Raw genomic sequence first — 15,505 nt, 5'->3', positions numbered from 1 at the left:
TATTGTAGTCTCAGCTCTACCAGACAGGGATTGAGGGACCTTGGGAAGGTTACTGAAGACCAGGCACAGAGCTTGTACCTGTGAGAAAGGTCTGCACACACCAGGACTTCTGATCTGGGAAAAACAAACAAACAAACAAACAAACAAAAACAAAACACCATGCAGATGCTGAAATATTTAGGCAAGGCCTGAATTTACTCCACTAAAGGGTCAATGCAGACACAACAAAACTCAAGATGGTCCTAATTGGTGCATAATTCTGGAAGAAAATGTCTGGGAAGCATCATGCAATTCCATGAGCTGGTGCTGTGAAGTGAGTCCAGGTCTGAGCAGCTGGTAATCTGCAAAGATCCATGGGTTCAGAGTTAAAGCAGGTAATAAGCACAGCAGAAACCAGAGTGATTCATCCTGGTAGTATCAGGCAATGCTGGGAATTTGTCCCAGCTTTGGAGTCAAAGGAATCAGCAACAATAATAACATTATCTGACATCATTAAGCTAATGGCATCGATTCCTTGGGCCCTTTTGTGCCACATCTCTAAGTGGTCCACAGGCCTCAGCTTCAAGATCACTGGGAAATGGGGTGGAGAATCAGGAAAATATTGTGTCTCTCCTCTCTGGATTTTTTCCCCTCTATAGAACGACTGACTTATGGCAGATCTCTAAGAGTCATTTAGGGTCTAAAATATAATTATCATAGTGATTTTTTAATGTCATCTATGAATTGTTCAACGTAGGTCAAATCATATTGTGAAAAACTTACCCATGGCTCAATTATATAAGCTCTACACACCAGCTACTAGGTCAGAGAATTTATTTAATGGACATTATAAATATTGAATCTTTCATTCAGTATCCGCAAAAGTAGAAACTCCACTCCCATTTGACCAGAATAACAGTTCTCATAAGCTTAGTAGTAAGAGTCAGTTCAAAGTATTTAGCATGCTTAAATTGCACATTAACAAGACATAAAAACATAACAGAAAGCTCAGTTGATAAACGACCTGATAATTCTTTCCAGGAACCAATTACTATGACTTATAATTTGAAATCTATAATAATAAAAGGGTAATATGCTAATTAGAATGGACATCATTCCGGACATCATTCCAGACATCCTTCCAGACGAAGATGGCGGCTGGAGCAAAGCCCAGGTCCCAGGTGCCTGCTGGTGGCTGGAGCAAAGCCTGGGTCCCAGGTGCCAGAGGGAAGCTGGTGCCAGCAGCTGGAGGAAGGAAGACCTACTCTTGCATGAATTTCAAGCATTGGGCCTCTAGTATATAAAATATAAAGAAAACAAAATAGTTCATTTCAGACATTCAGAGTTTACATTTGTATCTGCCCAAAGAAAATAGTGAGTCGCCTTTATTTTTTTCTTTTCTTTTACTTTCAACAATAAATATAATAAAATAAGATAGATCTGATGATTTAAAAAAAATCAAACAGTGAAGAGAATGAGTATGTATTTATGGTACATAATTGAAAGATATATGGAAGAATCCTTGCCCCTAAATACCTGTCTTCTCTAACACTAAGAAGAGATCATTTCGAGGCTGAGGTTGTATTCTCAGAAGAACCAGGTATGACTGATGTTGGGTTATGGAGAGGAAGGAACACTGGCCCAAGCATCAGTTCTACTCTAAACAATGGTGCTAACTGAATCACCTTGCACTTCTCTGAGTTTTGTACTAAAGAGGGTGCTTAAGGCTAGTTCAAAGGTTATGTGCTTCTAAGAAATTATATAGCATTAACACTTAATTTAACAAACATTTATTGCCTCCCTCTTATGTGTCAAACACCTAGACAAATAAAAGAGCAACTGAGGTTTCAGGGTGACTTCTGTGTAGCTGGGGAACTAGCAAGGACACTGCTCACCCGTGAGCAGAATGAAGACTGGAGAAGGCAGTCTTCTGCTCACCCCTGAGAAGAATGAAGACTGGAGAGGATGCTATGACACTAAAGAAAGGGTCACTTGACATAACAGAGGAAGCCAGCCAGAGATTAGCTACAGGTCATCAGAGTGCATGCCGTCAGAGCAGTCACAGTGGGGCAGCATGTGGCACTAGGACACTATGCAATAACAGCCAGAGTCCAGACTCAGAGGCTGCTCTGGTCTAATGCCATTACTACTCAAAGCATTCTTCTTGAAAAACAAGACTGATATTATTTTCTTTGAAAGGTGGGTGTGAGGATTAACATGAGATAATGTATGAGAAAATACTGGCAAATGCCTAGCATAATCATTTTAGCTATTTTCATTTTCACTGATATGCAAGTTATTCATAATTGGAGCCACAAAGCCAAGAAGACTAACGTGGCCTCGATTAGCCTGGCTGGAAGAAGTGGTCATCACTAGCCTGCAGATCCCCAGATCTATCTCTCCTATGACTCATTGAACACTAGGGGTACAAGGGCCACATCAAACATTCCAGCAACAACAGTAAACAAAATTTACTAGTATCTTGGTTGTTGGAGATCCATCACACAGGTGTGAGACATGTAGAGTTCTAAAAACCACAGGGACCTCTGACATCGCATTGACCCTAAGACGAAATAAAGGACCCCTTCTTCTCCAAGTTTCAGCCCTGCAGTAATAAACTATAGAAATAAAGTCCCTACTTGATCCATCCAAGCAACTGCAGTGCTGACTCCAAGTGGGAGAGGCTTTCTGTGAGTGGTGGGTGGCCCTTTGTCACCTATATTCTATAGACACTCAAGAAACACCAGTTTGCCAGGCTCTCATCAATGACCCCAAAGCAGATTCCTCTTGGGAAGGGTTGGGTCTGCTAATCCTTGCTCACACTGACTTCTCTTGCTTGTGCTCTCAGAATCCTGTGCTTTCCTGTTGGTGCTTTGCAAGGATCTGCATATATGTCTGCTATAGACTGAGTTGTGTTGCCCCAAAACTCATATTTGAAACTCTAATTCCCAGTGTGACTGTATTTGGAGATGGGTCTCTGGAGTTAACTGAGGTTAAATGAGGTCATAAAAGTGGGGTTCTAATCCAATAGAATTTGTAGTCTTATTAGAGGAAGAGAGAGAAATCTCCATCTTTCTCTCCATGAGCTCACACTGAGGAAAGGTCGTGTGGGGAAACAGCAAAAAGGTAGCCATCTGCAGACCAGAGAGAGTGCCCAATCATACTGGCTCCTGAACTTAGATTTCCAGTCTCCAGAACGGTAAAAAAAATAATTTTTGTTGTTTGAGCTACCCAGTCTGTAATATTTTGTTGTAGCAGACAAAGCTAAGACAGCTGTCCCCTTCCTTACCGAATTATGAACTCCTTAAGGGTAGAGACGTTGGCTTACTTGCTTTTGTTGCCTAGCCTCTAGTTGGATACTAGACACCTTTAATACTTAAGGTGTATCCAACACACCTTTAATACTTAAAAATATTTGTTGAATAAGGAAATATTTAATTAAATGGTTAGCTGTAAATATATTTCAAAGTACTCATAGATTCTTCTCAGATCTTAATATACATTCTCTTTCTACCTTCCTCAGGATCAAGAGGCTGAACCACATAAAAAGGATTCTCTCCTTAGAGGGAGACTTTCATGTCTCACCCCATTGCTAAAGGAGAAAAGCAGCAAGAATGGTCAGTGAGTCAATCAACAAATATTGACTGTACTTCCCAAGGACCAGGCACTGATTCAGCCACTGAAGATATAACCATGAAGACAATGAACAGAGTACTTGCCCCAAGAAACTTCTATTCTGATGGACAGAAACATATAGTACACATGTAGTGGGGAAAATCAGATAATTTCAAATACTGCCAAGTGCTCTGAAGAAGTTGAAATAAGGTAATGTGGTAGAGCATGATGGAGTGGGGGCTGCCTTATTCAGAGAATTGAGAAACATCTCTCTGAAAAGCTTACATTTGAGTTGCAACCTAAATAATGAAAGGGGACAGCTATATGAAGATCTGGGGAACAGAATTCCAAGTGGAAGAAAGCAAATTCAAAGTCTCTGATGATGGAACACACTTGATTTTGTCCTGTGAAAAGAAAATCAGCAAGTGAAGCACAGTGAACGAGGGGAAGAGTGGGGAGAGAGAGGGCAGGAAAGGCAGGAGCCAGATCATGTGGGCCTTGCAGGCTCTAATGACAAGTATAAATTTTATTTATTTACAATGGAAAGTCATTAGAGGTGTTTTAGAGGGGTATTTAATCATCCAATTTACTCTTAGAAGTATGACTGACTGTGTGCAGAAGATGAAGAACAATGAGGAGGCTGTGGCATGGTCTGGGAGAGAATGAAGTGGCTTAAACAAGAGTGGTCATGGTAGATGTGGTTAAAAATTTGGTCAGATTGCCGAAACCGGTTTGGCTCAGTGGATAGAGCGTCGGCCTGCAGGCCTGCAGACTGAAGGGTCCCAGGTTCGATTCCGGTCAAGGGCATGTACCTTGGTTGTGGGCACATCCCCGGTAGGGGGTGTGCAGGAGGCAGCTGGTCGATGTTTCTCTCTTATCGATGTTTCTAGCTCTCTATCCCTCTCCCTTCCTCTCTGTAAAAAGTCAATAAAAATAAATAAAAATGGTCAGATTATGGATATATATTTGAGAGTAGAAAAACTGTATTTATGAATGGATTAGATGTGGGATTAGCCGGGAAGAAAGGAATCAATGGGAATGGAAGACTCTGATCAAGGTTTTTGGCATGAGTAACTGCATGGATGTGATAGCGTTTACAGTGACAAGGTGGGAAAGCAGGGCTGGCAATGGCTGCTGTGGGGGAGGCAATGATTGATCATTTGAGACATTAAGCTTAAAATACTTATTAGACACTAAGTGCAGATGTAAAATAGGCAGCTCGATATATCAATCTAGAATTTAGGGAAGAAGTCAGAGCTAGATAAGTAAATCTGTCAGCCATAAGCATCAAGACAGTATTTGAAGCCATGGATCTAAGTAAGAACACCAAGGGAGAATATGTACGTGGGAAAACAGTAGATGATAAGGACAAGGCACTGGGGCACTTCAATTTCTAGAGTCAGATATCCAAGAGGCCAGTCAAAGAAACCAGCCCTAAAGGGCTGCTAGTAAGGAGGAAAGCCAGGCCAAGTATGGTGTCTCAGAAACCAATAGGAAATAGCAATGTTCCCAGTGAGTAAAATGAAGATCTGACAAAATAGGAATCTGTAGTTGATTTCTAGGAATAACAGCATTAGAAGAGATTTTAGACCTCAAATGAGGAAACTGAGGGGGAAAAATTCCCCAAGGATATACAACTCATCTGTGTAAAGGGCCAAGACTAGTTTCCAAGACCAAACTAAGCTGCTGTCAATCCTGCGTTCTTGACCTGTCCCACCACATCACCCTCTCTGCCACTGCGCCTGCCTAGAGTAGTAATCACGCAAGGCATTTAGGGGAATGGGCAGAGCTGGTTGTTTAAGAATCAATTTCTGGTTGACCTTTGTACAGCACATTGTCTTAGAGCAACCAGATCTTTATCCCGCTGGTGTGAGGGTTAAGTCTCTATGACTGAAGGAAAATGTCCATGTGTCTTTAGAGTTAAGAGAGCAAAGCTGCAGATAGCTAATAAGAGATGGATAAAGATGGACAGGAACCAATTAGGATTCAAATGTAGAAATAAATGAAATGCAGGGACGATGTGGAGTAGGCTGGACAGAGCCATTTACAACTGCAGCCCTCCACAGAAAAGCCACAATAGACTGGGTTTTAAATTTGGGAAAAAGGTGGAGACAATGAGGAGTTATGGGATTACCCATTTAATGAACTAAATTTCCACCCAAAGTTTAGGACATATGACCCTGTGAAGCTTTTCCTGGTAACCCCACTCTGAATTAGTTGTTCTTTTTGCAGTTTTCACAAATAATTATATTTAAAATATCATTGTTCTTATCTGCCTTTGCATCTAACTTCCCCAGTGAACCGTGCTTGTTCTAGCAGATATTCAGGAAGATATTGAACCAACCAATAATCAAAAAACTAATGAGTCAGGAGATTTGAAGTTTGGGTTATCCTTGAAAACCTGAGACATATATTCCCCCTAAGAATACTGCTGTGAAATATTCTGTCAGAGAGGCTGAGATTTTCAAGGGCATTAAGCACACTGAGAATGTATCACCACATTATGTAACTAGAACATTTTGAAACCAGATATATCTGTAGCGTAGTCAAACATTAGAATCTAATATTTAAAAAAGAATCTAATATTTAGATAAACAAAGAAAAATAAGAATATATACATATACATATATACACAAAAGTGTATATATATATATGTATATATATACATATATATATATGAGTATGTGTGCATTTTATATGTATATTTATAATGTATTCATTGTTTTACTATCTTTATGGATCAGGAAGACAATATACACTCCTAAAATTAATATTCAATAACATTTATTAATAATATTATATTTCAATGTATCATTTGAATTATAAGTTTTCTACCATTTAAAACATTTCAACTATATATAAGCAGGGAATATAACTAAAACATCTTATACCTATGAGCTTTAAATGCTTTCAAAGCTGATTTTTCATATTTGAATGATTTCAACTTGCTCAATTGACTTTAAATTCAATGAAAGAAGCATCTTTTCTTTTATATAGCAATAATCGCTCTCTGTGTTAAACAATAGGTCTGTTAATAAGGCTTTGCCATTGACAATAGCCCTATTTCTCAGAGTCTCCTTTGAGAGGATGGCGAAGGAGGTAAAAGTAAACCCTTAAGTATGGAGACAGAAGGCCTAGGAATTTACTATTTGAAGGTCTCAATTTTGTACCTGCAGTAGGAAGGGAAGCCACCCATGAAGAGAGAATGTGGTGGAGGTTAGGAGGAGACTTCAAACAAGTGTCAGCTTTGAATTGTTTGTTCTTAGAGAATAAAAAAAGAAATGTTATATAGGGATGCATAGGAGGACTAGGTTCTGAGTGAAAAGCTAAGGAAGGATTTTGTCTTTATCATAGTCCAAAGTTCTGGTGATTTTCCCCATTGGAGTCTCAGCATTATGATCACAGCAAAGGACTGAAGACCGAAGCTGTATGGCTCCAGGTTACAGCCTGTCTGAGAGGGGTTAACACAGGGGGTAAGGGACTGAGGGTACTAATGAGAGATATACTGAAGACAGGGAGACACATTGATGTGTCAGCTGAAGAATGAATAAATGAAGACAGGAAAGTGTTGACACAATGGTAACATATGGATCAAAGGACTAAAGGTCATAACACTGAAAATAACATTTTTAGAAGACTTATTATGCACCAACTATTGTGCTAAGCATTCCATATACATTATTTGATTTCACAAGAACGTTATGAAGTATGCAGTAAGACTATCTCCATTATAAGCTCAGAGAAGTAAATTTTCCAATGTCATATGGCTAGTAAATGGTGAAGCTAGAAGGACTGATCCCTTTATTATATTATAAAAACATATGAAGAACTGTTATAGTAGAATTAAGACATTATTTTAAGATTAGAATGCTGTGGGCTAGACATAGAATTTTGAATGGAAATGATGAACTGTTGGAGGGGTGATAAGGTCTAGAAGTTAGCTGGATGGTATCAGACTTAAAGGAACATGATTATCAATTTGGAGCAGAGAGGTGAGAATTTGGAAATGGCATTAATAAACTAGGAGGATGTCCATATTGCTTTTGGGTGCTTTGAAATTTAGAGAGAATAAAAAGAAAGAGCAATCACAGGGGAAAATGCCAACACAATACTATCCTATATATACTATACTCTGTTATGTTACACTATATACTATTCTATACTATACAGAATCATTACTACTTTGAATCTAAATATATGGTGATAAAGATACATCATACAATGAATATTAAGACTGTATTTCTATGGAAGATCTTGTATAGATATTATAATATTTACTTGAGAGAGTCTTACTTGAAGTTTCCTTTTCAATCTTAGTTCTCTCTACTATCTCTCAGAAATCTTATTTTCAACACCCACTTAATGATTTTCTACTCCATATGCAAAGGTTCAAATCACTCATGTTGGTTCCTCCATTTGGAATGACCAACCTTCAACTGCATTTATGCAAATTCTCTTTTGACTAGACCAAGTTCTACTTTTTACACAAAGTTTTTCTTCTTTCTTCAAACAGAAATATGTGTTACTTGTTCTGAAATATCCCCAACACATTTATTTGTATTTCAAATGCTTATTCTGCCTCTCATATTTACATCCATAATTGGAAAAATAACAGCTAACTATCATGAGAACATATTCCCCACCAGGCTTAGAACAGATCCATTTAAGTGGATTATCTTCTCTAAACCTCTGTAGAAGGTAATTGGTATGAGTTTTGTTTTATAGATGAATAAACTGAGGTTTATAGAAATTAAATTACTTGGCTAAGCTCCACAACCAAACAGTAGGAGACCGAGTATTCAAACACATGTATTGTGGTACCTACTATCAATCCTGTGCTTAACCCTTGCACAAAACTACATTAATAGATTTATATTCCATAAATCTTATGAGATTCCTAAAGAGTAAATATTAGAGGTTAAAATCTGAGTCTAATTCATCTCTGTATTTCCTTGAGTGTGTATGACAGTGCTTTTCCCATAGCAGGATGTACAAAGATACTGAATGAAAGGATAAGTGAATCTGGCTTATAAGATTTAACAAGAAAAAACATTGTTCCTAACATATAAATAATTGTGCAAGAAGATAAATTATCGGAAGAAAATAAGCTTAGAAAGTGAGGAATAATAGGCAGTGGTAGAGTGGAAGGAAAACGGGGATATAAGTGGTATATGTACCATAAATATTAAAGAGATCTGAGCCATATATACCAGTGCTACAATAGCATCACTAACCCCTCATTCCGTTAATGCATACATTTTGTGTGAATCTGTCTGTAGATATGTTCAGGAAGTCTTTTTCATATTGTTAAGAATTTATTTTTTTTTATTTTACTTGTTTCATTTTCTTAATACCTTAACAATATACAACTTTTCAATGGCATATTTTCCCCAAAATAAAAAAATATATAAAGAAAGGTAATCTATACATAATTTGTGTTAAGTCAACACCTTTATTTTCCATAATTAGGTGTTTAACCAAAACTGATGGTGGTTCTAGGTTGCCTGATAGCAAAGGAAGGCAATGAAACATAATTTAACAGTAACTTTGTTCTTTTAGAAGATGCCTTGTATACATAGATATGTGCAAATATTCATATGTATACACATGCCATTAAATGCACATATGATCACTCTATGTAACTCTGGGTATTTGGAGCTTATTCTCAAAATTGTTTTGCATAGATATCATAGAACAGCATTGTAAAGCAAAAATGCAATGTGACCTACATGCTACACATATAATTTAAATTTTCTAGAAGCCACAGTAAAAAAATAAATAAATGAAGCAAAACATGAAATAATTTTAATGTTTTATTTATATCACATATATAAAATACTATAATTTAAACATATGATCAATATAAAATATTAATAGGAGACGTACATTAGTTTTTCATGTCAAGTGTTCAAAATCTGTTGTGTAGTTTACACTCGCAGGCCCTCTTCATTCAGGCTAGTAACATTTCAGGTGTCCAACAGCCACATGTGGCCAATGGCGATCACATTAGATAGTGCTATACTGGAATGTTAGACCTGTAATAGCTCATTGGGTTGTGTACTTCATAAGAATGCTTTTACAAATTAGACCCTGAGGCTCAGAAACATAGGGTGACTTGTTTAATTTCACTCAATTCTAATGCAAGATATTTTCAGTTCCTCTTCCTGGCCTGTTCCCCTAATGTTTTATATTTGATGGAATTATCCTATATAATAAAAGGATAATATGCAAATTGACCCTAACAGCAGAATGACCAGGAACGACCAGTCACTATGATGTGCACTGACCACCAGGGGGCAGATGCTCAATGCAGGAGTTGCCCCCTGGTGGTCAGTGCACTTCCACAGGGGGAGCTCCGCTCAGCCAGAAGCTGGCTCATGGCTGGCCAGCACAGCAGTGGTGGCAGGAGCCTCTCCCACCTCCACAGCAGCCCTAAGGATGCCCGACTAATGACTTAGCCCTGCTCTCCCAGAGCTAAGCCGTTAGTTGGACATCTCCTGAGGACTCCCAGCCTGCCAGAGGGATGTCTGCCTGCCAGCTTAGGCCCAATTCCCTGGGAAGCAGGCCTAAGCCATCAGTCAGACATTCCCCGAGGGGACCCAGACTGCGAGAAGGTGCAGGCTGGGCTGAAGGACCCCCTGAGTGAACGAATTTTTGTGCACCAGAACTCTAGTAAGAAGATAATTTGGATCAGAATCAAATCATAGTCTTAAACCTCTTAACATAAAAGGAACATAATGGTACCGTGAAGTCCAAATCTTTCATTTCACAAATTAAGAAACTGAGAAAGGAATTCACTTGGGTATTTTGAGAGTGTTTCATGCTCCAAGCTTTGAGATCTGAAGCTTTGGTTGGGAGCTACCTTTATTCCTGAACCCAAGAATAAGCTGGCATCCTAACCCTGAGATTATGGCAATTTCTCAGTTTAATATGAATCCGCCATCTTAAAATATACAGACTAAACCTCTTAAGTAAATATTGACCTGCAGACATTTTGTGTCTACACATAAGATCCAAACTATTCCTTCATCTGGAACAGATTTCTGCTTACATCCAGTTCTTTCCTAGTAAAATGACCACAGGGAACCCTTTCTTGATTCACCCAGCTAGTTAAGTAGACTCAAGAGTTTCTGTGGTTTCATATATAGTCATGTCTAATGGTTGAACAGACTGGACTGCAGATTCCTAGGGTGGAAGATTTAGGTCATGATGTCTTAAATATCAGTTTTACACACCTCAATTTTAGATGCAAGAATTGCTTAAAACAACAGAAATGTATTGTTTTACAGTTTGGAGGTTAGAAGTCAGAAATTAAAGTGTCTACAATTCCCACTCCTTCTAAAGGCTCTAAGGGAGAATTCTTCCTTAGTCTTCCAGCTGCTGGTGGCTCATAGCATTCTTTGGCTGTGGCTTACATGGCTCCTACCTCTGCTTTGTCTTCACATGGACTTTCTCTCTGTGTTTCTGGTGTGTGTTTTTTTCCTTTCCTGTCTCTTCTAAGGACATTCTTCATTGAATTTAGGGTCCATCCCATCCAGGATAATTTCATTTCAAATTCTTACCTTAACTACATCTGCAAAGACCCTTATTCCAAATGAGGCACAAGTCTGAGGTTCTGGTGAACAAATCTTCTGGGGGTGGCTTTCCAATCCACCATAATAATGCATTGTTTTATTTTATTCTTTCTTATTTCTGTGATAGTATTGTTTTTACATAATCATTTGGTAATAAGCAGGAGAATATAACATGGTTTTAAAAAATCTATAAAACTCTTTGACTAGAATGATTTAGGAACTCTCTAGATGGAGCATTATCTAAAGGGTTTGTTTAAATATTAGATAAAAATTAAGATTTAAATGCCATTATATTGAATAATTTTGATTTCTTTTTTGGCCCACCAGCAGTTAGAGATGCATGAAAAAGGCCTTATTGATTTAGCATCTAAGCACAGTATGCACGAATTTGTGTTTGTCCCCTTATATAGCTGGGGAGAAATATTTTCTATTTGCTTTCACCTCTAAAAATTATATTTCACAGCCCAGAAACACTCCTAACAGCACCTACAGAAAAATTATTTCCACATTCTTAAGTTCATCCAGAAATTTAAAAGTAAGCGAAAGTGATAACCCTATGCAGTAAGTAGTCACTACACACACAATTAAGAGTCTCTAGAAGTTCTGATTCTGTAGGTGGGGAGTTGGGAAGGAAATGTACAGTTTGCAGGTAGAGGTTTCCTGTCTAGGGGAATTGTTCAGCATGGTGATCTTAAGCTGAATTAGGTTCTCTGCATTCATAATACCTTGTGATCACTTTACAAAAAAAAAAAAAAACAAAAAAAAAAACACAACTCAAACATCAATAAACTTACACAATTCACTTGTGTGTAAAAGCACCTAAGGAATAGAGCCAACCACATAGTTATAGAAAAGATACCAGTGCATGATTTATTTTGCAATCTAGCTTCTTGCAGGGTCTAATGAGTCCATTACCCACATCCCTTCAGCACCTTGCGCATCATTTGCAGTATATTAATTTGAACACATTTATAGGGTTTTCCCAGTGATAGTTCTATAGTCTAGTCATATGTCTTTATTCCATCTCCCCATTTAGATGGTAGATAATCTTCTCAGAAGAGAGGGCCGCAATTTCTCAGTGGTCTAGAATCAGCTACTTATATGGATAACTCAATTCTAAAAAAAACTGATGAACAATAGAGTGTACCTAGGTTTTCTCTCCCAAACCTGTATAAAGCATTTCCATTTGTATGATTTCTGAGAGGTCAACTTAGCCAAGGCACCAACAAGTAAAAGATAGCTTGGGAAATCAATCAGTTTGAATCATTGCTTTGACCACATTGTGAAACAAATGATGAGGGTGACAGGGAAAATTTCAGCACTGTTTCCTTCCCATTACTAGAGGCCCGGTGCATGAAATTCGTGAACTTGGGGGGGGGGGCGGGTCCCTCAGCCCAGCCTGCACCTTCTCGCAGTCTGGGACCTCTCAGGGGATGTCCCACTGGGGATTGGGCCTAAGCCAGAAGTCAGACATCCCTCTCACAGTCCGGGACCCCTCGCTCTTTACCGCCCGCCTGCAGTAGAGGCAGGAGAGGTTCCCACCACTGCCACTGTGCTCACCAGCCTTGAGCCTGGCTTCTGTCTAAGCAGCGCTGCCCCTGTGAGAGCGCACCAACCACCAGGGGGCAGCTCCTGCATTAAGTATCTGTCCTCTGGTGGTCAGTGTGCGTCATAGCGACCGGTCGTTTGCAGGTCATCCTGCTGCTCTGTAGATTTGCATATTAGGGTGTTATTATATAGGATATGCATCCTTTCCTGCCCCCTACAATCCCCTGCTGTCTCCTGTGCTCTCTGTGACTCCTATCTCTTTAAAGAACGCCCCATCCCACCACACATAGACACACACACTTCAGCCCAGCACCAAGGTATACTTAGAGGCTCGATTCCAGACTATCCCATCCTCTGACTTCAACAATCAAAACCTAGTTCCCTGGTAGTAAAGGTACTAAATATTTACTTAAGCAATTCCCACTAAGAGAGTGGCTGCAGTGTTCCAGACAGAGCATGAGACTTCAGTTTGGAAGTCCTGGATATGCACCCTTGCTCTATCATTTACTAATTCTGTGGCCTTGAAAAATCACTTTGCACCTTCCAGAGACCTCCTGATTAAGGTTGGCATCATGGCCATGCAAAGGCTCTTGAAAACATTTACTATTGTAGAGTAAGTGACTAATGGACATTAACGTTGTGCATGTTTTCTGAAAAGGAGAGTTTATTAGGTCAAATATACTGTAACCTAATTAGTTAACGTTTGAATGGAGGAAAGACTGAGGGCTGATACAACAGGAAAAGTGTCGGAGGCTCTTTTATGAAGATTATAGACCTGTAAGCTTTTCTTTCTTTTTTTTTGTGTTTTTGTTGGTGATCCTCACCAAAGGATATTTTTCCATTAATTTTTAGAGAGAGTAGAAGGGAGAGACAGAGACAGAGATAGAGAAACATTAATCTGATAGAGATATATCGATTGGTTGCCCCCTGCACATGCCCCGACCAGGGCCAGGGATTGAGCCTACAATCCAGGTATATGCCCTTGACCAGAATTGAAGCCAGGATGCTTCAGTCCATGGGCCGATGATCTATCCACTGAGCCAAACCAACTAGGGCTAAGCTTTCCTCTTTCTTTCTTTCTTTCTTTCTTTCTTTCTTTCTTTCTTTCTTTCTTTCTTTCTTTCTTTCTTTCTTTCCTTCCTTCTTTCCTTCCTTCCTTCCTTCCTTCCTTCCTTCCTTCCTTCCTTCCTTCCTCCCTTCCTTCCTTCCTTCCTTCTTTCTTTTCTTAGCTGACTTCTGTAAGATATGTTGTACACAACAGGGAGAAAGTTGTCCAGCAATAACAATGGGTGAAATTTCCAGAGCAGCCTGTGATTACTCAAATGTACTTCTCAATATGTTGTTGCTTTCTCAATTGATGGGCTTGAAAACATTCCTTAGTAGAAATTTGAGTGTGCAAACACATAGACACAGGGACACACACACACTTCATATGCCTTTTATTCTCAAGGAACAGACTTTCGATCACAGAACTGATTGCAATTGAAAAATCAACTCCCCCAGGAAGTCAGGGTTGAAGTATGCTGCACAGAAGCTTTAAGTTTGGGAAAAACCAGCATCTCTGACATAAAGTCAAAGAGTTGCCTCAAGCCCTGCACATATCCATCATTTTTTAAAAGCCAGTGTTCAATTTATTCTGACAAACACAATCAAAACTCCTTAAAATGTTGCTTTTGTTGTTGGTGGTGGTTTTTTTTTTTTTTCCTGGTGTTCAGAAGGTCAACTTTAAATGCCTTCACATTTCTTCAGTTGGCTTCTATTATTCTTTCAGAAAAAATAACTTTTAAAAGGAGGATAATTTGCTATGCTTTCTAAAGTTTCTGGGGCTATAAGAGGAGAAAAATGGGGCGGGGGGGTCACAAGTGACATAGCCCAGAGGAACTCATAATTAAATAGGGGCTTTGAGTAGCAACATGAAACCACTGACAATGGATCAATGGGTAAAGAAGAGTTTATGTCTCAGACAATCAAGCAACAGTCCAACGGATGCTTTGGGGGCATTGAGGAATCTTTTATGAGGGTTTAGGGCCCTAGGATCAATTTTAATTTCACTGAATTCATAAGATGCAATGGCAAAGTTTTTAAAATGAAAACCTTTCATCTTTTTAACAAACACCTCCCTCTAGAGAGAGGCACAGTACTTTTCTGAGCTGAGAGCTGCCAAATGCAGAACTAGGTATCCTTAGAAAGTAATTGCTTCTTTGGTTAAGGCTCAAATGGGTAGTTCTTGAAAAGAAATAACCACCTTCAAAAGTTCCAAATAAAGGAAGATACTCTGAGTCTTAAATATAAAAATAATAAAATAGCTTTAAAAAAAACCAACTCTGCAATTCCCATGAGGATACACAGAACTGGTGAAATGTCTTCTCTATCTTGAAACTACATTTCTCACAGCCAAATTGCAAGTGTTGGAGAAGGGGTCAGAAAGAACACTAGAGTAATATGACCGCAAAATATAACATAAAATTATTTTCAGATTATTTTCAGAATGGAACCAATTTTCAAGAGACAATAAAAGTCAACAGTTATCATGAGAATTGCTGAACACCACAGAATTAATAACAACGAGGCTGACTCAGACTTGAAGAGGCTGACATCCCAGTAAAGGTGTGATTTCTGCATTTCAGTCTCTGAATCAACCAAGGTCTGAATCAAGTGACTTAAAACAAGGTGTTAACATGCATTTCCTTAAAATTATGCACCCACCACTCCCTGTATCCCCTAAAGAGAAAAGGATTAATGGGACTCAGAGAATTATTCAACTTAAATTTTAAAAACATAACCTTCCA

The 15,505-nt window shown here is 38.8% G+C and overlaps 1 protein-coding gene and 1 long non-coding RNA gene across 2 annotated transcripts in view; one reads left to right on the top strand and one right to left on the bottom strand.

The window, feature by feature from the left end:
- ZMAT4 (zinc finger matrin-type 4) overlaps positions 1-15,505 on the bottom strand; it is a 248,788-nt gene that overhangs the window by 69,062 nt on the left and 164,221 nt on the right. The gene's annotated exons all lie outside the window — the stretch shown is intronic.
- LOC129150111 (uncharacterized) lies at positions 3,081-15,318 on the top strand. The gene is made up of 3 exons (XR_008556839.1): positions 3,081-3,178; positions 3,503-3,804; positions 15,193-15,318. It is a non-coding gene; the product is annotated as an uncharacterized LOC129150111 (long non-coding RNA).

This window comes from Eptesicus fuscus, chromosome 8 (genome assembly GCF_027574615.1).
Source record: "Eptesicus fuscus isolate TK198812 chromosome 8, DD_ASM_mEF_20220401, whole genome shotgun sequence".
Taxonomy (NCBI): domain Eukaryota; kingdom Metazoa; phylum Chordata; class Mammalia; order Chiroptera; family Vespertilionidae; genus Eptesicus; species Eptesicus fuscus.
This window is presented reverse-complemented; position numbering and strand designations above follow the sequence as displayed.